Source organism: Callospermophilus lateralis, chromosome 9, assembly GCF_048772815.1.
Source record: "Callospermophilus lateralis isolate mCalLat2 chromosome 9, mCalLat2.hap1, whole genome shotgun sequence".
Lineage (NCBI taxonomy): Eukaryota > Metazoa > Chordata > Mammalia > Rodentia > Sciuridae > Callospermophilus > Callospermophilus lateralis.
Genome location: NC_135313.1, coordinates 26,393,825 through 26,419,573, shown reverse-complemented (window position 1 = coordinate 26,419,573; position 25,749 = coordinate 26,393,825). Strand labels below are relative to the sequence as shown.

The 25,749-nt window shown below is 34.7% G+C and overlaps 1 protein-coding gene across 5 annotated transcripts in view; it reads left to right on the top strand.

The window, feature by feature from the left end:
• Map2 (microtubule associated protein 2) overlaps positions 1-25,749 on the top strand; it is a 277,851-nt gene that overhangs the window by 12,071 nt on the left and 240,031 nt on the right. The window lies entirely within an intron of this gene.

The following is a 25,749-nucleotide window of genomic DNA, read 5'->3' as shown; positions in this document are numbered from 1 at the left end:
TCTCCTGATCCTAATTTCTTCGAATCTTCTTCAGAACAAGTCAGATATAAAAAGCTGTATTCTATATTTTCCTCAGAGACCCACTTTTAAAGAACTTGTGACCAGAGCAACTCCTACTTTCCAGGAGAGAAAGCGGCATGGCCTGGCATTTTCAACCATTTTTGTGGTGGGGGGGGGGGATTGGCTAACTTCACTTAGCATATCTTCTCCAACACCATCCATTTACCTGCAAATGCCATGATTTTATTCTCTTTTTTGCTCAGTAAAATTCCACTGTGAATATATGCCACATTTTTTTTATCTGTTCATCCACTGAAGGGCATCTAGATTGGCTCCACAGTTTAGCTATTATGAATTGTGCTACTATAAACATTGATGTGGCTGTGTCCCTATAGTATAGTATGCTGTTTTTAAGTCCTTTGTGAATAGTCCGAGGAGAGGGATAGCTGGGTCAAATGGTGGTTTCATTCCCAGATTTCCAAGGAATCTCCATACTGATTTCCATATTGGCTGCACCAATTTGCAATCCCACCTTATTCAGCCCTCAGGATTTCAGTGGTCTTGGAAGGAAGATGCTAAGATCCAAATATATTTTCTATTTTATGAATGAATGATTATGGGAATATTCTGGGGATTAGAATTCAAATATTAAGCCCTATTCACTTTCTCTCCAGAATGCTTTATGTGAAAACTGAAATACAGGACTCATGATATAAGGAAATATGAGTTTTGATTTTTTTGTTGTTGTTTTATATGCTCTTGCATGCAATGGGTCTGTTGCCTTTAAATGTTAATAATGGGTAGGTGGTGTTAATACAGTGGAACTAAATAATCAGACTAATTTTGATGTCTCATTAAATTAATAGTGAAATAATTTGTTTCACTCTTTCAGAGCTGGTATAATGGACAAAAGAGTTCGCCACATTATCACTGCTTGGAAAACAAATGTGATCAATGTTATGTGTCTTGATAATGATTCAAAAATATAATTAATTAAGGGGAGTAGCATGGAATATGAAAGTGTTCTTTAAAAGTTAAGAAAAATGGAGAAAAGAATGTTATTCAAAAAAATGGTATGTCAGGAAGTCCCTGATGGTCATATAGTAGTTCATTCCACCTTATTTGCACTTGTATTTGAGATTTGTGTTTTATCCAAAATCATTTTGTGCAGCGTAGAATCAAAGAGAATTGAAAATTAAAACAAGTTGCCTTTTAATCAGCTTGGAACATAGAGAAAATGCTGTGATGGACCATAGGTTTAGTCAGAACCAAATTTCAACAACAACAAAAAAATCCCTGCCCAGGCACAATTGCAGGCACAATATATATATATTTTGTATATTCTACTACATATATATATTATAGTAGAATATACAAAATATATAATAATATATATTATATATTATTATATATAATATATATATTATAGTAGAATATACAAAATAATTCAAATATTAGAAAAAGGACAGGAATAGAAATTATTGTTACTTATAATGAAACAATGTCATCATGTTTTGCTAAAGTAACAAAAAGATCAAAACTCATATTTCCTTATACCATAAGTCCTATATTTCAGTTTGGAGTGAGAAAACATCATAAAGCATTCTGGAGAGAAAGGAAACAGAGCTTAATATCTGAATTCAAATCCCCAGAATATTCCCATGATCATTCATTCATAAAAGAGAAAATACACTTGGATTCTAGCATCTTCCTTCCAGGACCATGAAGTCATGAAATCATGAAGGCTGAATAAGTTTTTTTTTCTTTTTTTTTTTTAAGAGAGAGAGGGGGAGAGGGGAGAGAGAGAGAGAGAGAGAGAGAGAGAGAGAGAGAGAGAGAGAGAGAATTTTTTAAATATTTGTTTTTCAGTTTTCGGTGGATACAACATCTTTATTTTATTTTTATGTGGTGCTGAGGATCAAACCCAGTGCCCCGCATATGCCAGGTGAGCGTGTTACCATTTGAGCCATATCCCCAGCCCCCCTGAATAAGGTTTTAAAAGACATTTATGACAACAGTTAGGGGGGAGAGTTCAGAAGCAAGAAATCCACCCCATTTTTTCTTCTTTTCGCATTTTCTTTTTTTAAATTGATTTGAATCTCATAGCAAATATAAATATATATATATATATATATATATTCAATGTGTATATGTATATATTATATATATATTGCAGAAAACATTGTGGAAGCAGTCTGCAACTAAAGATGTAAATAGAGTATGCATATTTAACTTTGTACATCTTATTATTTTAAGATTGTTTCTGAATGTAAAAAATAGTTTAGGATTATTTTTCACATCACAAAACATTTCAAAAACATAAGAGCAGTCACTGGACATTTTGCAACAAAGTAAGTAATTGTGACTTTGTATCTTGTGATAAAATACAGTTTTTTGTGTTAATAACTCCACTGGTTTTATTTAGCATTCTTTTATAGAAATATAATTGAGAAAGGGCATAGAACAACAGCAAATACCCTGCCCTAATTCTTATGCACCTCAGAGGTTCTTATACCTGAAGAGAAGGAACATATCTGTACAGAGAATCTCCTCTCATCGCTGAGCTCAGGAGCCTGGTTTAGACCAATCCACATCTGGAAAATACTTCTGCTCAGACAAGAGCTATTAACTTTAACAGAGTGGCATTTATTCATTCCATTTCTGGACTCATTTCAGAGCCCTCAAGGTGGGGTGAGAACTAAATTTACCCCAAGTTCTCTTCTGGTCAGATATATTATTGCATATCATCTTCATAAAATCCAAGTGTGTAGGTATCCAACATGCATGATGTAGTTACCACAAAAACAACATTTCAAATTTGGGGTAATGATATAACACAATTATTGCTTATAATCTAACTGAATCATAGAAAGAATTAGACATCCCACTGGAAAGGTCTATACCAACTTTAATAAGAATTTCACCTTAAACTTAAAAAATGCTAGGCACACAGGGGTGGGAATGTAGCTCAGTTGGTAGAGTACTTACCTTGCCTGCATAAGGCCCTGGTAAGTACTGCATGATTTCATTCATATGTGGAATACAAAAAGTTGTTCTCAGTCTAGCATATGTGAGATATTAGGTTCAATCATCATAAAAAAATAAATGAATAAAGTAACAACATAAATAAAATAAATGTATTGTGTCCATCTACAACTAAAAATATTAAAAAAAAAAAAAAAAAAAAAAAGGTAGAATGGTGATCACCAGAGACTGAGAGGTTGAGGTCAGGGGCTAAAGTAACAGGCTGGGGAGAGGCTGGCCAAAGGACATAAAATGACAGAATAAGTTCAAGAGATCCACTGTACAGCATGGTGGCTATAGTTGACGATGATATACTGGAAGAGTGCTAGCAGACTGGATGTGAAATATTCTTACCACGAAAATGTGAAGTGGTGCATGTTCATTAGCTAGATTCAACGTTCTCATAGGCTATATGTACTTTAAGGCATCTTGTACATGGTCCATACATACAATTTTATTTCTCCTCTTCAAGAAATAATTTTGAAACATTTAAATGATCTACTGATTTTTATTCTGTTACTGCTTAAGTTAATAAAAGTTAAAAGTTAAACATTTGAACTCATGCCCAAATATTATGATGACTCATTATTGAATGTCTATAAATAAAGTGTCTTCTGTATTTCTGAGGTTAAAGAGGATCAAATGGAAAGCAGAGGCAAATCATACTGTGATTACTTTCTGTAACTCCAGCTGTATTCTTTACTGCTATTTCTGGGAACCTCCATTGTTGCTATTTTGTCATTTATAGAACTATACACTTGATCACATTGGCACATGATTGTTAAGGTCTGTATCTGTTAATGTCTATACTTGTTTGGACAAGATGTCCAATAGATGTGTATGTGTATAAAAATGTATGATATGTATACATGTGTATCTATAGCTTACAAAGAGCAATTTGTCTAAGCATAGGCTCATAAAGGAAGTATAAAAAAAACTAAGTCTAAACTAAACCATGACCTCCTTGGCCCTGGTTTCATTATTTTTAAAATGAGGATCGGTGCCAGTTTTTTATTTTGTTTTTGCTTCACATTTAAGAATCTGGGAGTCCAATTAGAGCTGTCTTTTATGATAAAGATTTCTGGTTTCTCAGGGACTGAAAGAAAACGAGAATAAAATATTCACATTCCACATGCCACAATTGTAGTTCAAAAAAAAAAAAAAAAAGAGGAAAGATTGACGTGTTTACGTGTTGATCACAATGGGTCACAGCAGCCATTTGTGAACATTTGGAAACTAAGCAGTCATCACCCTTTTTGAACATGGAGCTAAGTAGTTTACCAGATTATGTCAATGTTCAGTTATCCCAGCCATTGGGATTGGGATACATGACCTGGATAGATATAGGCAATGTGCTATTGTCTTTATCTGGAAGAGAATATTGATGAAAATAAAATTTTACAGACCCTCATTCATTTTATAGTTTTTATAGTCTACACATAATAATTTATCGTGCTAAATTAAAAATTATTTCATTATGATATGTGTAGATTTATTCCTGTAGATCATTATATGTAGGCTATATATACTTCATATAATACTTTACTCTTTAAATATTTACATTTAAAAATTCAGTAATTAAATTTTTAAGGTGGGAACATGACAACAAAGTCACCATATAATACTTGTTTATTTGTTTGTTTGGTTGGTTCCTACAAGAATATTTTATTCTTACTTATTCACCACAATATCCCTACTGTGAAGAAAATTGTGTGAATGAAGGGATGGTCAATAAATATTTTAAATAAATAGATTAATGAATAATTCTACAGCAATTTTGGGGTACCCCAAATGATTTGTCAAAACTTGTTTAATTCTATATCAAAAAAGAAAATGGTGATTCCTCCTTTTTGAGTAGTAAAATCTGAAGGAACCAACACTGTCTCTTTCTTTCACTTTTTTTTAAAAATAAAATACACAACCTTTTCCTTTGTTAAGACACAGAAAGTTTATAACTCTGCCCTCTTACTGAGACCTTGAAAATGTCATTTGACTGGGCTTCAATTTCTTAATCTACAGATCTAAGGGATTAAATTTCTCTGAGTCAGCTTCACATCCTGTGGTTATTTGGAAAGGCATTGCATTAATTCACACTTTCATACAAATAAGTTAATCATCCTACTTAGCTGTTCTGCAAATCTGCAGCACTTAGAATTTTGGACAGGTGCATTTTTATTAGGGAAAGCTGTGCATCATAGAAGAATATTAGAATTATGAGGTGCCTTTCAGAGGAAAAAATTATTCATTGCAAGCATCTATTTTATATTCAGCAAACTTTATTAAAAATCAATTAAAAGGCACATACTATGATTAGCCATGTTTGCAGTACAAAGAGAAAGACAAGACTGGGTCCTTACTTTCCTGGAGCTTTTTATCAAATTGAGGAAGGCAGCCAGTTGCATCCTTTGGGCAACTAAACAGACTGTAAATAAACACTTAGCTTATCACTAGTTACCTGTTTTAAAAGACCTGGGGAGAAAACATGTGATAACCCTTTAATGCCAGCTGAGTCTTACAAAGTGATAAATGATGGCTTATAGTCATCACGCATTGAAGTGTGGTGATTTCAACACCCAAACATGATCAGAGTTGTTTGTAAAATATAGAAGACAAGTCTTCGGGAAAAGACAGAACTGCAAATACTTTGCAGACAACATTCACCCTTCTGGTAGTGGATATCATTTTTAATAGAATAAGGAACTCTTTTTGAAAGAAATATTGTGTAATTGAAAGAGAATCAAATGTTTTTACTCATTGATGTACATGATACTATGTTTTATTTCTTTGTGTAGTGAGTCTTAAAACTATCCATCAGACTTACTATGGGGAGACATCTCATAAATCCTTTAAATTTTTTGTTGTGTACAGATGATCTACAAATGTCCATTAAAATTTTCTGGGAACATCTCCACTTCAAGTACAAGTCCTTGAGGGATATGATGATTTGGAAAAGAAAGGATGAAGGAGATGTCCCCAAAGAATATATTATATAGCTTTTTAAAGCGGAGGCCAGCTGTTTTGGAACTAGAATTAAAATGTAAATTATCAAAGGGGAATGAATAATAAGAACCATTTAAAAAAAAAAAGTGCCAAGTGCAATGAGAAGAAGAAAAGAATTTAAGATTTCCTACTATGCACAAGTCAGAAGACTGATGGGAAAGGCTAGGCAGGAAGGGATTTATAAGGCACTAAGTGGACACAACCCTCAGATTGTCCAGGATACTGGGCAGTTGAATTAACTGAGAAATAGACCTTCAATTTTTCTGGGCCTGGATCCAAATCCCAAGATAACTGTGCATAGAATTTAGGCAGTCACTGTATCAGCACCCTCAGAGGACTTTAAATTGAACTACAGTGCTAGTAACATAAGTTGCATTTCAATCCGTGTGGTTTTATGAATCAAAATAGAGTTCTTTTAGTTCAATGCAAATAGTTCCATGTGGGAACAAAATAGAAAGATTATGTATAAGGTTGGTCAGGATTTTCTATAATAATCAATAGGAGTAAAATCTATGAAAGCTTTCAAATCCAAGAATTTTCACAAATAGTTTCTGTTGTATTTTTGTTCAAATTTAGGTGCTTTATGAAGGTCGAAATGTTCTAACCGGGCTACACATAAGTCTGTTCATATTAAATCCTAATATTTAATGTCAATCGGACATTACAATTCTGAAAGGAAGAAAGGAAATGCTAATGAGGAAACGAACTGTAAATATATTTACATAGGTAGTATATACCTCTGTAGGTTTTTACACAAATAAACCATTAAATTGAAGGAACAGAAGAACTTTAACCTCAATAATTTTATGGATGTGGGAAACTTGTACAAATTGTATGAAACATTTTTCAGTGATTTTACCTTGTTTAAGTTTATGTCAGCTGTAGTGTCCAAATGGCTCAAGACCAGATCTCAATTAATAGCTGGAATAATAAGGGGTTTGATTTGCCAATAACTGTTTAATGACATTAAATTTTAGCTAGATTTTGGCATTATCTGTCCATCCCCTACCTCCAGGGTTTTGTTAGAGTCTGTGAATCTTTTCTGTATTATATTCTCCTACTGGTTGATCATTTCCTTTGTCAAAGCTTTAGCAACCATCTGTATTTTGACTACTTCCTAGTCTGTATTTCCAGTTTGGACTCCTTCCCTGAAAGTCAGTTCTTGACAACCTTCCAGGTGGCTTCACTTCCATAGACACCTGAAGCTCAACATGTTCATAATGAAACATTTCAACATCCAACCTACATTCCCTTTCAGTTCCCATTTTATGGCATGGAACTATTCCAAGTCAGAAACCAAGTTATCCTAGACTTCTAAATGTAATTCATAAATATATATTTTGATCAGTTTTTTTCTCCTTTTTTATCTCTACCCTCACTGAATTTGTCCTGTACCTTTCATCTGAAATGCAGCATTTGATTTCCTTGCCTCCAGTCTTTTCCCATTAAATTCATTCTTTATATGAGCCAGAGTGATCTTTTTAAACTGCATGTCTAACCAGATCACTCCTCTATTTAAAATCCTTCCTTCAGAGTCTTATTAATATAGCATATTAAATATAGCCATGCAAATCTGGAAGCATGCTATCCTTTCAATCTTATTTTCAGCCACTCCCTGCCTATATTTTTGGCTTTAAAAATACCAAACTACTGTAATCTCCACACATTACTTCCTCTATTCTTTCCATTATAATGCCATTTTTCCCCTTGGCTAACTGCTTTTCATCTTTCAAAACTAGCTGAGATTTTATATTTGTATCCCACTTAATGTTTATATTTCTTGCAGGAAGGAACTATCATGTTCAGTTCTATAAATTTAGTTTCTGGGAGAGTGCCTGACACATGCTATGCACAAAAATAATAATTTTTTTGAATTGAGCAACCATGCTGTTCTGCTTGGCTCTTGCCAGTGAAATTTTTGTTTAAATCGGTGCTTGCCCTCTGCATTGTGTCACCATCTAGGGAGGTGACTTCAAATACTTGAATATTACAAGTATTTTTATCATGCTTCTTGATCTGTGCTTCCAATGCCTTCACCATCCACTCCCACAGAGTGATGATTCCATGACTGCACCTAACTCTGGCTGAGCTGAAGTCTCTCAGCCTCAATTTCTTCACATTTACCATAGCAGTAATTCCTTTCTCAATGGTTATTGTGGGAGTTAATGTGATGGAATGCATATGTGAAGGTGACAACACAGTGTTGGAGTTCAGTAAGTATTCAGTGACTTTCCATCAACAGCTGAAGTGTTACACTTTCTAAAAGCCTTCAACATTGCTATGGGAAAATAATGATAAGATGCTAATAGGAAAGCAGTGAGCTAAATTTCTTACCCACCAAAGACCATGATATGGTTTCTACATTAGACATCATTTTGAATACTTCATAGGCAGCAAACCACCAAGCAAAACCAGTTTTAAGAATGAATTATTCAAGTACTAAGAATGAATTATTATAAGAATTTCCTTTGGATAATAGTTAAATATTTTGGTTTAGTGACAATGGTAATAGCATTTCAAAGGTTAAAAAAAAAAAGATGCTTATAAACTCAGGTACTTGAGAAACTGAGACAAGAGTATCATAAGTTTGAGACTAGCCTGGGTGACTTAACAGGACTGTGCCTCAAAATAAAAAAGAAAGGGTTGGGGATGTGGCTCAGTGGTATAGTACACCTCTGGGTTCAAACCCCAGTGGGGCCAAGAAAGAGAGAGAGAGAGAGAGAGAGAGAGAGAGAGAGAGAGATGCCAACATGCTTAAAATTTATATTGCTTTGTTTAACTTAATTTAATGACAATAAATGGTTTACAAAGCATTAACATCAGCAAAATGTTCAGAAGTTTAGGCTATTTGTCTCAAGTCACTGCAGGAAAGTTTAACCTCCAATTTTAGGTCTTGGGGACTATAAATTTTAGTTCACATGTATATCTTATTTAATATGTCATGTCTTTGCTCATGGATTAATTATACTATTTAGTTTCAATAAATTAAAAATTAATAATTTATATGTAAATATTACAAAGGTACAACATTTTAACACTACTAATTCTAATTATTACAAAGTAATAATTAAAATTAAATTTTATTTTGTAATTAGATGTCCTGAAAGACACCTATGCAGGGATCTCAGATAAAATATAAGCATACATTCCAAAAATATCCAGCCATTCACTATCATTTATGGGAAGGATGAGATATTGGTCTAAAATCCAAACTTGAATTGGGTTATTACCCTGAATCAAGATCCAAAGTAACTTTTTGGTTGCAGTTTAATAAAATTACTTTCAGATAGTTTATTAAAGAGAAGTGAAAATTAAAGTATAATTCACATCTTATTTTAATAATTACTGCAGGAGTACATGTTATTTATTTGACCTGGCATTTAATTATAATGAATATTTTCAAAACTAAGTCGTCACTGAACTTAGTTTGTTTTTCAAGCAAATGTGAACTGTTTGGTTTTGGATTAAAAGTTTTTGACTGAAAGTTTTTTAAAAGAATATCTTTTAAATTTCTAGAACATTTATAAAAATCTCACAGGTTCAAATGGAAGTGTTTGAATGCCATATTTAAAAGAGCATGAGTCATGGTGTTGTAATGGTGGACAGATTATCACAATTACTCTGATGAAGACCAAGTCCATCCCTTTTACTTGAATGCCCAATACTATAATCAATTAATTGGAAATAGAAAATAATATTTCTGAATCATCCACATTCAGTTGTAGAATCAATGCGAATATTTAGATTGTGAGACCTAATCATCTGGTACCTAATTAACTCCATTTAAAAGTGACTTCCAACTCACATAATTTTAAAAATCACTAATAAGGCACAATCCTATTCTAATGGTTATAGTTATTCCCTTTATGCTCTCAAACAAGAGGTTTATGTTCACCTTTGTTTTTTTGAAATGGCTCCTTGAGATGCACAATGCAGCTTCTGCTTAGACAAGGGTGAAAGGGACTACCATGTCAAGTAAAAGCCACATCATAATCATTGTTCATAATAGATGGAGTATAATTCTAGTGTTGGGATTTTCTTAAACTCCTAAGGCTATGTGGGGCAGATTTTTCAGCAGAGAGGTTGCAACACATTTAAATCATAGCCAAATATGTGAATGGAGGTTAGAGAAAAATTGGTGCTATTGTTTCTAATAGAAAAGCAAAAGCCACTCAAAGCTCCTGCTGGGCACATAGATAATCTGTATTAAGAGAGTAAGATGTCATTTTTATGTAACATCTTAACTATGGTGGCTTATTAAACACGATCAAGAAAATCATGTTCTACCAGCAGGACTAAACTAGAGAATAACAATCAGAAGCATTGGCAAACCATTCAACCACCCACATCTTCCAAGAAATTACTCATGATAGCAATTTGCATGAGGTATTAAACAGTATGTTTTAATGATATATGGGCTTAAACTCAACAGGACAGCAGAGAAATTCTTTTTGTCTACAGACCATAAAATATACTGGAACCTAAATTTAACAAAGAGCAATAAGCTTTTTGACAATCAAAACCTAAGCACCTATGCTTCCTGTCCAATAAGAATGTCATAAAACATTACTGCTTCATCACAAGATTTATCTGCAAGATAACAAAAAGCAGATACTTAAAGTATTTTGATTTGGGGAGTAATTTAAAATGGTTCAAAGATTTAATTCTATAATATAGTCATAGGCTGATTTGTTTTTAGAGAGAATAAAATTATGTAAGTGTCCATTTTCATTACTTTGGAAATGTTGGCTATTTAATGATAAAAATGAAACAGACTCTGAATTTTAAATTGTGGAAAGTTTTTGATGTAGGGACTTAACCTAGAATTACCTAGACATGAATGAACCAAGGAAGAAAAATTATGGTCACGACCTACACATCTTTACATTACAATCACGTCTGGGAAGAAGAGGAGGCTCCAACTGTCTTATCTCTCCATCCAATTTTAAATATGTCTTGGTTTTCTCAAATCATTAGACACAACTTCTCACGGTTGTGTTTAGAAGAGTCAATTCTGCAGATTTTTGAAGCCTTTGACCCTCTACTGAGATTTAATTGGGCCCTCCAAGTTCAAAATCAAAGAGCACTACTAGTTTTGCAAGATTTCAAGGTTTGACACTGTCACTTCAGTGGTGGGTATTTCCCCCATGCTGCCCACCCAGGTACCCATGGTATCTTAAGACTGTCTATGGCCTCCACAGCTAATACTTTCTTCCCTCTGGTGAAGCTGCAGCTTGTCGTGGCCCACGTCTTGCTCTCTCTTCTTGCAGCTCATGTCTGAGTAAGTAACCAATGGACACTAGAATAACTGGTTTTCTTCCTGGACCTCATTTCTACACGACATGAGACTGCGGCCTTCTTTGGTCCCTTTGCCCAGCTCCACTCAACTGATCATGAACTTTCTACTTTGTAAAAACGTGGCTTTTTAGTGGCTCGAAAGCCTTTGTGTTTGATTGTAGGAAAGAGGTCACTTTCCTAGAACTACCGAAAAGAGCCCAGAGAGACTAACATGATCCACAACAGGATATTTAAGAAGTCACTGTGGATCATGTTAGTCTCCTTGGGCTCAAAATTTTAACTTTAGAGCTCTTTACCAGGGCTAAAGTATAATATATTTTATAGCCCCATGATACCAAAATCTCCTTTGTTAGCATTTTAGTACTGTCTCTTTCATTCATATAGATAAATTCCTATTAAAAATCCAAGTAGCCAGAAGAACTATCTATCCAAAATGCAAGAACAAAACCATTTAGGCTAGAGAGTCTCAAGGGACACTTATTTGCTATTGGAGAGGATAGTCATGTAATTCTGGAGACAATCTTAGTGACTTTGTTAACCCTCTCGGGTCACTTAGCAGATCATCTTTCAAGCCAGTGTCAGGTTGTTTCCTGATACTCTAAGTTTAATAGATCTGTACTATGAGTGCTTCTAAAAAGAGACCAAGTACCATTCATGTCTCAATCACTCAAAGACAGTGGAAAAGATTCCGTGCCCTAGCCAAGACAGACACCTCCAGGACTGCCAAATTCAGGGAGAGCTGCTTAGCCCCACTCTAAGTAGTCAGTCCATGACTTAAAATTATAGTCTTAAGACAGAGGATCCCAAAGAAATCCCTAGACTGACAGTAGGGTCAGGATAGAAACAAATTCACAAACTCCACTCCGCATCTACTGTGTTTCACAAGCTCTCCTGGTGATCAGATAGAAGCCCTGCCTCAAAACGTAGCAGCAGATATTTCTCCCCCTGTGTAATTGTGTGACATAGAACCAGTAGAAGAAAAATCTGCTATCTTCAGCAGAATTACTTTAGTGTATTTCAAGGTTGATTTGGGTTTGAAAGGTGGTCCAAATAAAGAGGTTCATTGTCAGGCTGGGGCTATAACTCAGTGGTAGAGTGCTTGCCTCCTCAGCACCACATAAAAACGAAATAAATAAAATAAGGGTATTCTGTCAATCTACAACTACAAAAAAATTTTTGAAAAAAGAAGTTCTTTGTCAAAGTTTGGGCAACATTCATAAATACATAAAACTACTTCCACATAATCTTGTAAGGTTGGAGGTAGGTAGGTACCTGTTATATTCAAGAAAAACTGTTTCAGTCATTTCTCTTCCTGTTCACTCTAAAGCTAGCCACTGTCCTTCTTTTATGCCTTACACACCAGAGGGGTTTTGTTTGTTTGTTTTAGGTCATAGATGGACACAATACCTTTATTTTATTTGTTTCTATTTTTATGTGGTGCTGGAATCAAACCCAGTGCCTCACGCATGCTAGGCAAGCGCTCCACCACTGAGCCACAACCCTGGTCCCAGTGTTCTTAAATGTCTATTTTTCACTACTTCCTGAGTATTAATACATCCCCAGACCACATGCTGGGGCTACAGTCTTCACTAGTTGCATTGATTTCTTATGGCTGCTGTAACAAATTACCACTAACTTGGTGCCTTAAAACAATAAAATGTGTTCTTCCATGGTTCAGGAGTCTGAAATCAAGATGTTGATAGGACTCTGGTTCCTTTAGTTCTGTGGGAAACACCATTCTTCCTTCTTCTGGCTCCTGTTAGCTGTTGGGGTGCCTTGGTTTGTAGGTTTGTTGCTTCAGTCTTTGCTTCCATCACTGCATGGAACTTCCTCTTTTGTCCCCTCTCAGATCTCCCTTATGTCTCTTCTAAAGATGTTTATCATTGGGTTTAGAGCCCATTAAGATAATCCAGGAGGATCTCTTTATCTCAAAAATTTGAATTTAAACTCTAACCCTAACCCCTAATCCTAACCCAAAACCTAATCCTAACCTAACACCCTGGGTGGATCCTAGGAAATGGTTAACATAACATAACACACACACACACACACACACACACACACACACACACACACACACCTTTTTTTTATTTTTTTAATGAAAGAAGAAAAACAATATTGTTGCAGGTCTAATAGAAACATTTAGGGAAGGAACAATTATGGAAATTATAAGACCCCTTTTCCAAATAGGTTAACATTCACAGAATCTGGGATTTAGGGTGTGGACTTATCTTCTGGGCTCAACCTACCAATCTGGTATTTCTGGAGAATATGATAACCACATGCATACTATTGGTACTCTGGTTATGTATTTTGAACTAGAGAGATAGGGACACCTACACCTAAAGCCTGCTCTCATAATGCCATTGTTAGAGTTCCAAAACTTACCTGGGCAAGTCTTACCCTGTTTCCATTAGTTCCATGCTGACGTAGGTTCCTGATTTTTTTTTTTTTTTTTAATTTCCTTCTAGGCATTAGAATATGAAATTCCCAAGTTCAGCTCCTTGGCCTGAAGAGTCATTTCAAGTCCTATTAGGTTGTAAATTCCTTGAGTCCTATTAACCCTAACCCTAACAATAACCCTAACCCCTAACTCTAACTTCTAATAGTAACACAAATCCTAATCCTAACACACTGGCTGGATCATAGGAAGTGGTTAATATAACACACACATGTACACACATTTTTTTTTTAATGGAAGAAGGTAAAACAATATTGTTGCAGGTATAATAAAAACATTTAGGGAAGGAACAAATTATATGCTGCGTATTGCAGAACTACAGAAATACTTGAGAAACTGCATAGGAAAATAGTATGTTCTGAGAATGTCTTTCCCTTTCTTCCTATCTTCATGGTCTATACTAGTGACCTAAAAGCTCTTGACAGCATACCCTATAACTAAAACAGTATTGCAATACTGCCTTAAATCCATATTAATTTAATTTATTTTTAAAAGTCCATACCTCAAAACTGTTATTTATTTATATTTTAAATATAAAACTGGATTAAAAGGTGTTAGTTAAGCATGAAATAAAGAATGATTTTAATACTTGCAAACAGCAATAGCTTTATGAACATCTCAAAGAAAAATATAATTTTAATTTCATCATTAGTGATGTTAGCTATAAATCTATGCTGTAAATTGTCTTCTTAATGATTTCCAGCTTCTTTGGTTGACTTATTGTCAAATTGGTGTAGATTTCTATTGTCCTCATCTGAAAAGATTTTGTATTGAATGCTAGAGACACTATTTTTATTTTCTGTATTTTTTGTGAGTATGTACTTGTGTTATCAGTATTATTTTTTTAATTTTTTGTTACTATGTAAGGGAAATTTGAAGTCATTTATCTATTTTTAATAACAAATTGTTTAAATAAAAAAGCACACACCCACTGACCTGGACATTCATAAACTACTATGCATTATAACAAGTCAAGAGCAAGTGAAAGCATTTCTTTCTCCCTTCATTAGAAATCATCCAATTATCACTTATTCTCAGTAACAATTGGTTTTTGACATATAGACCAAGTGAGGAATTCAATGTCAATTAATATGCTAAAAATTAGTAATATTTCAGTTTTTCTCCTTATGAAAAAATTGTTAATAGAATTTCACACATCTATTTCTATATTGTGGTATATATCACACATTTTTTACTGCATTGCTTAATACTCTAGTATTTAAAGATTTTGTTTTATGCTTTTGTTCAAGTATATCTACATGGTTCTCAGAATGTTGATGATGTAATGATGGTCATGTATTACATTTGTTCAGTATCTCACACATTATACAAGAGTATCTTGTAAATAGTTAATGCAAAAAATACTGTTTGATTAAGGAGTGTGGCTCATTAGAAAGTCTTATTGCTCTATGGTTTTTAATGTATTATAATAATTTGGAAAATCAAAATCAAATAGGAATCATTTCAATGTAGCTTATTAAAATAAGCAGTATAGCAGATTATACACATACTGAACTACATTACAAACTGTAAGCTACTAATAACTATAACTATTAGAATTTTTAGTTTCTTTTTTGTGAAAGAATTTTTTTTAATAAAAGGAAATTAACAGGGAATTTTGTTTTTTATTTTACTGAGTATATCAGCCCATATCCATTGGACTGGTAACCTGAGAGATATAATTGAAATTTGTATAAGCAGAATTTGAAATTTTAATTACTTATTCAAGGACATAATAAATCACTTGACATTGAAGTTTCTTTAAAATAAAGTTGAGCCATATTAAAGGGAAAAATCAGTTTATAAAAGACTCTTCATTTGTTTCTCACCCCCCTGGACTCTCCCCTTTCTCCACACCCAATGAAGAGGAACATGGTGACCCTAAATTGCTTCATCCAGGCTCCGGTTCCCTCTGGCTCACTGGTTGGTTTAGTCAGGGGGAAGCAAGAACATATGTCAGCAGGTGGGAGATGAGGAAGGCCAGCTATTTATGCCCCTCTCCCCTACTGTTTTTTTTTTTTTTTTTTTTTTTTTTTTTCTCACAGTGCCTGAGTCTCAGTAGGCAGAGCAAGCTCCCTGCCCTGGCTCTAGCTTCTGCAGAGGCTGGTTACCCTCTTCCTTCCTCATGACTGGTGGTCCAGAGGTGGCAACAGCTTCCTGCCTCCTCAGTCCTTTGCTGCTATGTTTTTCTTCACCCTACCTACAGCAAGGATACCTTCCTCAAAACCCCATTTGCTAATTGGAGCCTGACACATACACATACTAAACAAGGTTTCTGAATAAAGATCCTCAGCAAGCGTGCTGCCAGGTGGTGTAGGCACAGCTGTAGGAGGCTCAAAATAGCTCCATCCATGACATTCCCTCTCACCCCCCCACCCCCCCGCAATTCTAATCTCCATTTTGGGGAACTAAGGACTTAAGGACTTTATCTTTAGGTACCAGCTTTCTCTTGCAACCTAATCTCTCTCCTCTCAGAGAGAACAAGATAGTAATCAGTAGTTACTGTTAGAGTTCACATGGTATTTTAGAATCCATGAATGAATTTTAGTCTCAGCCTAACATTTACCTTTTTCAACCTTCTCTGATTTTATATAGGAAGATTGTGGCTGTTAATAGAATTTTAGCCAGCACAAGTGAATTGATGCACAAGTAGTTGTGAGTTGAGGATCCAAAAGAACACCTTGAAATCACAATAAGTCTGTTTGCAAGTAAAGCCTTAGGAGTAAACCTGATCACGTCTTTCAGGTGCAGAGTAAGAAGGGGTATGAGGTGACAGTAGTTGTTTTTCTCCTTTGGGGTTGGACCTGTGATCTCCCAAAGTAGACAGAGCAGAGGGTTGACCTACATGCAAATGCCAGAGAACTATTTCCAGGAGCTATTTGGTTTCATGAGCTTCTTCAAGGAGAAAGGCATGCTGTCAGGAACTCACCTTTTCCCTTTTTGAGCACAGATTAATTCTTTCCTTTAATCTAGAGACCTCCCTGTACATATTGTATTTTCTCATACCTTAAGAAAAAAAAAAAACATGATATTTAGTACCCCTTTATTGTATCCAAGGCCTATCTCTAGACATCCCATTTCTTTCTATCTCTGATAATGACCATTTCTGACAAAGTGCTACCTCCGGAATAAAATTTTGTCAGTTGGGTTAGAATAAAGCTACATTAAAGAATGATGAACATTTTAGCATCCTTAAAACTAATATCTTGGGTGCATCTAGTGTACAGTCCCCTCTCTCATGCTGCTTCTCCTTTCCTTTATTTTTAACCTGTGCACACCCCTCAATAGCTTCCATGCGAGTGGACCATTGAGGAAGGTAGAGAGGAATGTTTTTAGTATCTCACCTAAATACCACTGCTACAATTGTACAGCATTCTTTTAGTCTAATAATCAAAGGGGAGACATTAATCACATCTTCTCTACAAACATTATTGATCTTCCATGTATATAAATAATAATTTGTATCTATCCATTTTTATCTCTTCAAAAGACTTTGGGACTAGTCAGCCCTAATTTTTTGGCTCATAGTTCCTACGTTCCTATTCTGCGATTGTTTTCTTTATTTCTATCTGTTTTCTCCTGCCCATTTATGTTTTGAATGTAGAATAGCCAAAAAATGAATTCTGTGGCGTATATAAAAACATGATTCAGATAGAGTGGAAGTGTGCCATATGGTCTTTGTGTTGAACACTCTGTTATTACATTGCAGAATGACAATATAATTGTAGAGATGCTGTTGTTCCTTCACTGAATTATTTGAACCCCGGATATTCCTCTGCTTTAATGATGCATAATCAGCCATTATCCATCTTGTATTTATGCTTTTGTTTAAGAAGTTAATGACAAACTGGCCACAATAGTAACAGTTTGGCACTTTGCTTGGCAAATTTATCCCAATGTTGGTAGAATTTCATGAGTTTAAAAAATAAGCCTTTTCTCCACCTAAGAAATAAAATATCAGAACATTTGGATGCTAACACATAATAAAGGGGGGTGGGAGGGAAGCATAGAAATTCAGTCGATTAGACAAAGGGGAATGAAGGGAAAGAAGGAAGGGTGGGAATAGGAAAGAGTAGATTGAATCGGACATAACTTTCCTATGTACATATACGAATACAAGACTAATGTAATTCCACATCATGTTCAACTACAAAAATGGGATCCTGATTAGAATAAGGTATACTCCATGTATGTATAATGTGTCAAAATACATTCTCTCATATGTATTTAAAAAGAACAACAACAAAAAAGAAATATTAGATTCTGATCACTTAATGTCAAAGTACTTTAATATTAATATTTTTATACATAATATTGCAACATAAAATGGGCTGGAATAGGATTGAAATTATGTGTGTTAATTACATAAACACATATGAATATTACTATTTATGTTTATTTTCCAACAAATTAAAACCTAAATCATCCTTAACTTTTATGTGCCCATCTTACCTTGAAAGTTTTTTGGACAAAAAGATTGCACAGATTCTCTTCATAGTCAAAAATCTTGTTTATAATTATTTTCCATATCAACAAATCATTTTTCCAAACAAAAACTCGCTTTCTGTGCAGTGATGTATCTTCTTCAAATTAAACACAGGGAAAAAGCATTGCCTTATCTATTTGCTAATTAAATTTCCTCATAATAGCATGTTACAAATTGTAAAACTCTATGAAGTCATAGTTAAGAATTGGGAATTAAAATAAAAATAACCTTCATCTTTGTGTCATCATTATTTTACTAAAGGAAATTGGTCTTTGGACTTGGTTCATTCCTTCTCTCTCTCTCTCTCTCTCTCTCTCACACACACACACACACACACAGAGAGAGAGAGAGAGAGAGAGAGAGAGAGAGAGAGAGAGAGAGAGAGAAATCAGATGGATTGTTTTAATAAAAATCCCATCACCCCTTCCCATCACCACAATTAATTTTAGTACTCTACTCTGTAAAAAAGATGTTTCACTAACTTTATTCCATAGAATCATTACAAACTCTTTTGAAGTGGTAATCTTTACTTTTGTGGTTTTACAGAGAGTCTTAGAGATAATGAATCTCTCAAAACATGAATGGTTTGGATATGGCCTCACCTAGATGAGCTTTCCCATGGACATGGGCTCATCTTTTCTGTATCTTCACTGGGTCTTGCATACTCTTTTGAAATTTCTCACTACCTCCTCTGGAGAGGTACCTATGGATCTCATCTGGGGAGCAGTGAACCAGCCACTAGAAAATTACAGCATCTCTGCACAAGATTATATCCTATGTTATTACCCATTTGGGGAAGCAAGAATGATATTATGCGACAAATTGAGAAAGCCTACAGACATGGTTTCTGTTTATATTTTTTTTAATAAATAGGCCATTATTGAATAGTAGAAAGAGTCCTTAATTGGTGGTCCAAATATGAAAGTTTCCACTCCCAACTAGAGTTATATGACCCAAATATCTATCTTATTCTCTTTAAGCATTAATTCCCTTATCCACTCAAAGAGGACAGGGATATCTACTCTGTATATATCATAAGATTATTGAGATAACCAAACTTCATACTATACTTAAAAGTTCTTTGAATTAGATGAGGTAGAGGGGAGTGAAGGGAGGGGAGGGGATATGGGGGAAAGGAAGGATACTAGAATGAAACAGACACTGTTACTTTATGTATATATAGGACTACATGACCAATGTGATTCTACAATATGTACAATAAGAAAAATGAGAAATTATACCCCATCTATGTATGATATATCAAAGTGCATAAATGCATTCAAAGGTCATGTATAACTAATTAAAACAAATAAAAAAATTTTAAAGTTCTTTGAAAACTGCAGAGTGCTAAGAAGTTTTCTGGTAGGTATCAATGGCTCGTTGATCTAGAGAGCCATTATATCAATGGCCTATTGATATAGAGAACTGAGTTCCATTCCACCTTGGCCCTTTCTTCTTGAGTTAGGATGGATGGTCTAATGTGAGACACAAGCCATGTGCCACAATATATTTATGCCATCTCGGTCATTCAAATGAAGATATATCCATGATTTGTTTTTTCTTGATTTTGTTGGAACTGGCAAATCTGTCTTTGTTCAATTAAAGAAGGTTGCACTGTGTGAACAGTATTGGTTATTAATGTGTCCCAAGGATAGGGATAATAATACAAATAAATAGGTCCATTTTTTCTTTCTAAAAGATGTCCCTGCTGCTAAAATGCTAGGGATCCCATTTTATAAAGTGGAATCATTATAAAAGACTTGGCAAGATTCCCAGAACAGGAGGCTCCCCAGTGAGAAACCACCTGTTAGCAAAGTCTTCGTCTCATTGTTTGGAGTCATAGAAAAATATAAATTATCCACATACAGCAGCACAGAGAGCCTGGAGGGAAGTTACTTTTCCCAAACAACTAAAAGACTGTATAGTTACACCACAATTAGATGAGAGGTACATTCTAACTATACCCTCCTTTTTTCCCATATTTTTTATTGGTGCATTATAGTTGTACATAACATAACATTATAGTTGTTACATATCCATACATGCACACAATATAACAATATAATTTGACCAATATTATTCTCCAGTATTTTCCCTTTCCTCTCCTCCTTCCCTCCCCAGATTCCTTTCCTCTTCTCCACTGATCTCCATTTAATGTTCACGAGACCCACTCCCCACCGCCATCTTTCTTTTCCTTTTTCTTCTCAAGCTTCCACATATGAGAGAGAATACACTTACAACCCTTGACTTTCTGAGTTTGGCTTATTTTGCTTAACATAATGGTCTCTAGTTCCATCCATCTTCCTGAAAATGACATAATTTCATCCTTCTTTATGGCTGAATTGTGTGTGTGTGTGTGTGTGTGTGTGTGTGTGTGTGTGTATAAAATCACTTTTTTTAATTCATTCATTCATTGATGGACACCTAGGCTGGTTCCATAGTTTGGCTATTGTGAACTATGCTGCTATAGACCTGAGTATGCATGTATTGCTATAGCATGATGATTTTAATTCTTTAGGATAAATACCAAGGAGCAGTCAGCTATAACATCTGTTGATTAAAACTTTCAGAAAAAAGAGGTAGAAACAATATTGGTAGCAAGGAAAATACAGAAGTAGAGATTTGGACTAATACCAGCAAAATATGGTTCATATTTTGAACATAATTCAATAATCAGAATTCACTCACACTAAAACTTGCTGTTGAGAAGTAATTTGGCCTGGCTAAAGGGATGGGTCATTGTATTTGAATATAAAAAACAAGTGGGAGAATGGGAATGCTGAAAGATATTTTGAATCACAATTTTCTCCCATCATCTGTCTTGTTTGCTTCTAATCACAATGATAATAATTCATATGGGTAGAACTCTGTGTCCCAAACTTGAGTCACACAAGCTGCCTATTGCATATCAGAATTTCCATGAAGCTGTGTGACACCTCCAATGCTACCTCTATTTACCTGGGAAGAAGTGGAGGACCCAGGCTAAGAACATAAGCTCTGGAACAGCTTCAGGTAAGTTCTTGAATCTCTTCATCTTAGTTTCCTCACATGTCAAGCAGATATAATACTCATATCTATCTCAGAGGGATGTAGGACAATCACATAATATATGTAAAGTGCTTAGAATAATTAAAGGCAGGATTATCTGGCAGATAATCATTTAACATGGTTGAAGACAGATTTAAATCCAGCTCTTGCTATTTTTGAAGTTCATTTGCTATCCAGTAGACATTTTATTTTCTTTTCCAGTATTCTGGGACCTTTCATGCCCAGTCTGTGTGGAATAGAGGTTAAACGTATGAGTTATGCTATCAAACTGCTTGCATTTAAATTTATAGCTCCACTCTGTATTGCCTGCAACCTTGGGTAAGCTGTTCAGCTTCTCAAGCCTGTTTCCTCAACTGTAAAGTGGGGGTGATTACAATCACAAAGTTTTAAAATATTAAGTAACGAATGAATGAATTATGACAAAGAAAACCCTAAACAGTGCCTGGCACATGCTAAATGCTCGTCCAATGTTAACTATTTTTATTATTTCTATTTTCCCCTACAACTTTCTTCCTTGACATACCTGGGACCACTAGATAGGTCTCCTTCCTCAGTGTTCAAGACAAAGCCTGGCTTGAAGTAAACTACACAACAAGTCATCATGGTTTCTCCCCATTACATCTTCCTGTTCTATTCTCCATGCAGATCTGGATCCTGTTGTCTGGCTCTCACATGGGGGTTTCTACTATAGTTCCTTTGTCCTGAATTCTACTCTGGTACTCTGCTAAGACTCCCTGGAGTCTCCTGCATCTAGAGACCTTTCTTCTTGCCTCATGGCTGAGTCACATACCTGGGATTCATTGATAAACCTCTCTGATGCTCGCTGCCTGTCAGGACACCATGCATTTTTTTATTGGTAGCAGTGGGAACTTCCAGACCCTAGTCTTCATATGCTGGTCATCCTGCTGATCTCGAATCTTATGATAGATGTCCTGCCGGTCTTGGACCCACTACATTTGAATAGTCAAGGAAGCCTGTATTCTTAGTATTTGAAATTTTCTTAGGCTCATGAAGATTTATCCAGGTTAGCCCCCTCTCCATGTCTTCCTTGCCCAATAACCTTAATCTCCAATGAGCACATAAGATCCATTGTATGACTTTATGATTCTAACCTCCCTCATAAAATAAATAGTTTGAGATATAAATAAGTATACCCTAAATTTTCAACTTTGCACATGAATTCTTCTTTTTAGAAATTATAACAGTATTTATAATCTATTTTTTCTTCTGAGTACAAGCGTGGTATTTCAATGTATGTCTGAGTGCGCACATACTTTCTTCAGTAAATTCTGGAATTATAACTTTTATAAAATGAGAGGCATATAAAATAGATGAGAGAAATTGGTCATCATAATATAAGGAGATTACTAATAGCTGACTGTGTCACAGTCTGTGCCTTCTCAGGGGAAAACAACTGAGGTGGCTTGAAAAAGAACAAACTGGTTTTTGTGGGTGTGGACACTGGTTTCATAATGGAGATGTTGGTTTGACCTACAAAATGATTGCAGTGAAATACATTTAGTGACTCAGGTGCCTCGGATCTCAAGGAGAAAATATTGCCTTAGTAGCTTGAATTTTCTTTTCTCCCTCCTTCCTCCTCCTCCTCCTCCTCCTCCTCCTCCTCCTCCTCCTCCTCCTCTTCTTCTCTCTCTCTCTCTCTCTCTCTCTCTCTCTCTCTCTCTCTCTCTCTCGTCTTTTAACTAGTCTAAAACAAATTTTTCTTTCACCTGTTTGCAGTTAAGTAGATTTGTTTCAGTGGGTGATTAAAAAAAAAACTTCAAAGATATACACTTGTATATCTGCGAGACAGTAAATACAAACAATAATAATTCACCAAAAACTCTAAAAAAACCCTGATAATTCAATAAACTTTATTATTTACTAGAAAAACATTCATAATGATTCAAATGAAGATGAAGTATGTGTACTTACTTTACTCTAAGTGGCCATCAAAAGCCCAATTTCTTTAAACTAGAAAAAATTATCTGTTTACTGCCTGGCTCTTTTTTTAACTACCAGCACAAATGTGTCTTTTCTATACCCTCAGTATCTCATGATTATATGACAATGTTGAAAGGAAAAAAGGCAGGAAGAGGTGGAGAAAAGAATGGGGAGAGCTTTTTATGGTGAGTTTTCACACCATCATTCCATGATTATAAGCTGTCGTCACCTCAGAGTTCTCCTTGCCTTAGTAACTTGTAGAAATTTTAATGAGTCCTGCTAGTTTTAATTTGTTTTATCTCACAGCAAATTGTGAATGTATTCCTTAACTTTTAAGATTCCACACAATGTGTCCTTTTAAAGAACAGTCCCTTTAGTGCTTCTCTATGGTGCCTTTTCTATGTAAGGTCTAACTTTCTCTGCCACTGGATGCCTGAGAATGTTTTTCTTCTTTTTCTGGTCTCTCTCTGGGGAGAGACCTATTCCTAACTTTTAACCTATTCCTAACTTCTGGGTTTTTAAAAATGTAAAGCAAGATAGGCTAGTTAATTCTGATATACATCAATGAGGTATAATCATATTACATTTAAAATGAAAAGTCAAGAAAATGCATGTACCAAATGACCAATGCCCACATTTTACATAAGAAGAAACTAGATTCTATGCCAATGAAATCGCCCAGGATCAGAAAGCAGAAAGAAGGTTATAGCATTTTAACTGTTACTTAGAAAACTGTTACTAAGAAAACTGTTATAATCTGTGGTTGTTGTATAGTCTCATCTCTGTCTTCATCTTTGTAGTTGTCTCTTTATTGAAGGTTTGTTGGAATGTTGGTAAAAATGCTATTATTTGCCTGAGTCAAATTAGAAGCCATAGGTTCACTGAAGCACATAAAATTACTGGTATAGGGATTGCTTGCTTTTGAACTTTCTCTTAGTTCCTGCATTTGTGATTTACATGTTTCTATTACAAATGTCTCATTCATTCTGGTGCATTTTAACATGTGGATGTTATAGGAGTTCAAATCACAGAATTCAGGAATGATTACTGAATGACTAGGGCCAATAGGCTTATTATTTTTTCATCATAAACAGATTTGTTACTATAGCTTTGTAGTATAGTTTAAGGTCTGGTATTGTGATGCCTCCTGCTTCACTCTTCTTGCTAAGGATTGCTTTGGCTATTCTGGGTCTCTAATTTTTCCAAATGGGTTTTATGATTGCTTTTTCTATTTCTATAAGGAGTAATGTTGTGATTTTAATTGGAATCTCATTGAATTTGTATAGCACTTTGGGTAGTATGGCCATTTTGACAATATTAATTTTGCCTATCCAAGAGCATGGGAGATCTTTTCATCTTCTAAGGTCTTCTTCAATTTCTTTCTTCAGTGTTCTATAGTTTTCATAACAAGTCAGAAATTCAGGGACTCCACTCTTGCCATTCCACATCTATGAATGGTGGAAATGGTCCACTAAAGTAAATTGATTATTTCATCTCAGGAACAAGATAGGACCAACTTACTCTTTCTTGACATGGCTTTAAATTTTAGTCTTTTTTTCTGAGCAGAAAAAATATTTTCATTGAAAATTATATAGATTTCAATAGGAATTCTTAAACTTTTATTTCCTACCCTTGAGTTAATAGAGTAAAAATCATTATAAGTGATTACTTCAATGACTTAGATTTATACTGATTCTGCCACTTGCTAGAACAAGTGATTGCAGAAGATCATTTTTTATAATATTTTTAGATAGTGTTTGTTGTTAAAGATGGGGTGAATGTGAGGGACCTTGAAGGAGACATGGTTTCTATTCTCTTGAAATAATGTATTAGGAAACAGATATTACATTACAGATTTTAATCTTTGCTTGATTGGTTGATTCCATGGTGATTAGTTCATTCCTTCAAATTGGTATATTCTTCCAAAATCTAAAACCATTTTGTAACATTTTATTTCTAAATAATTTTTTTTAAAAAAAATTAGTGGAGTCCATGGCTGTCTATATGTACATGCACAGAGAGATAATTATAATTATGTATGTTAATTATTGTATGCTGTTCTGTACCACATTTTTTTAAATATTTATTTTTTAGGTGTAGATGGACACAACACAATGTCTTTATTTTTATGTGGTGCTGAGGGTCAAACCTGGGTCCCGCCTGTGCTAGGCGAGCGCTCTACCACTGAGCCACAATCCCAGCCCCTGTACCACAATTTTTCATGTTACATTATAAACTTTTTCTTCAAAACTAAATACATCTTTTAAAATAAAATTTATTTTTAACTGATACATAACATAAAGACTAAAGACTACATGTATATCACCACAAGAAAAGGCTGTAACCCTTCCCCTATTGCTAGGCACTTTAGTTATTTCCAAAGGTCATAGAGTCATAAAATTATGAAGCTGGAAGGGGAGCTTAAAGATTTAATTAAGTCCCTCTTCTTATATAATTAGATTTTATAGTTAGAACTAGGATCTAGGAAGCT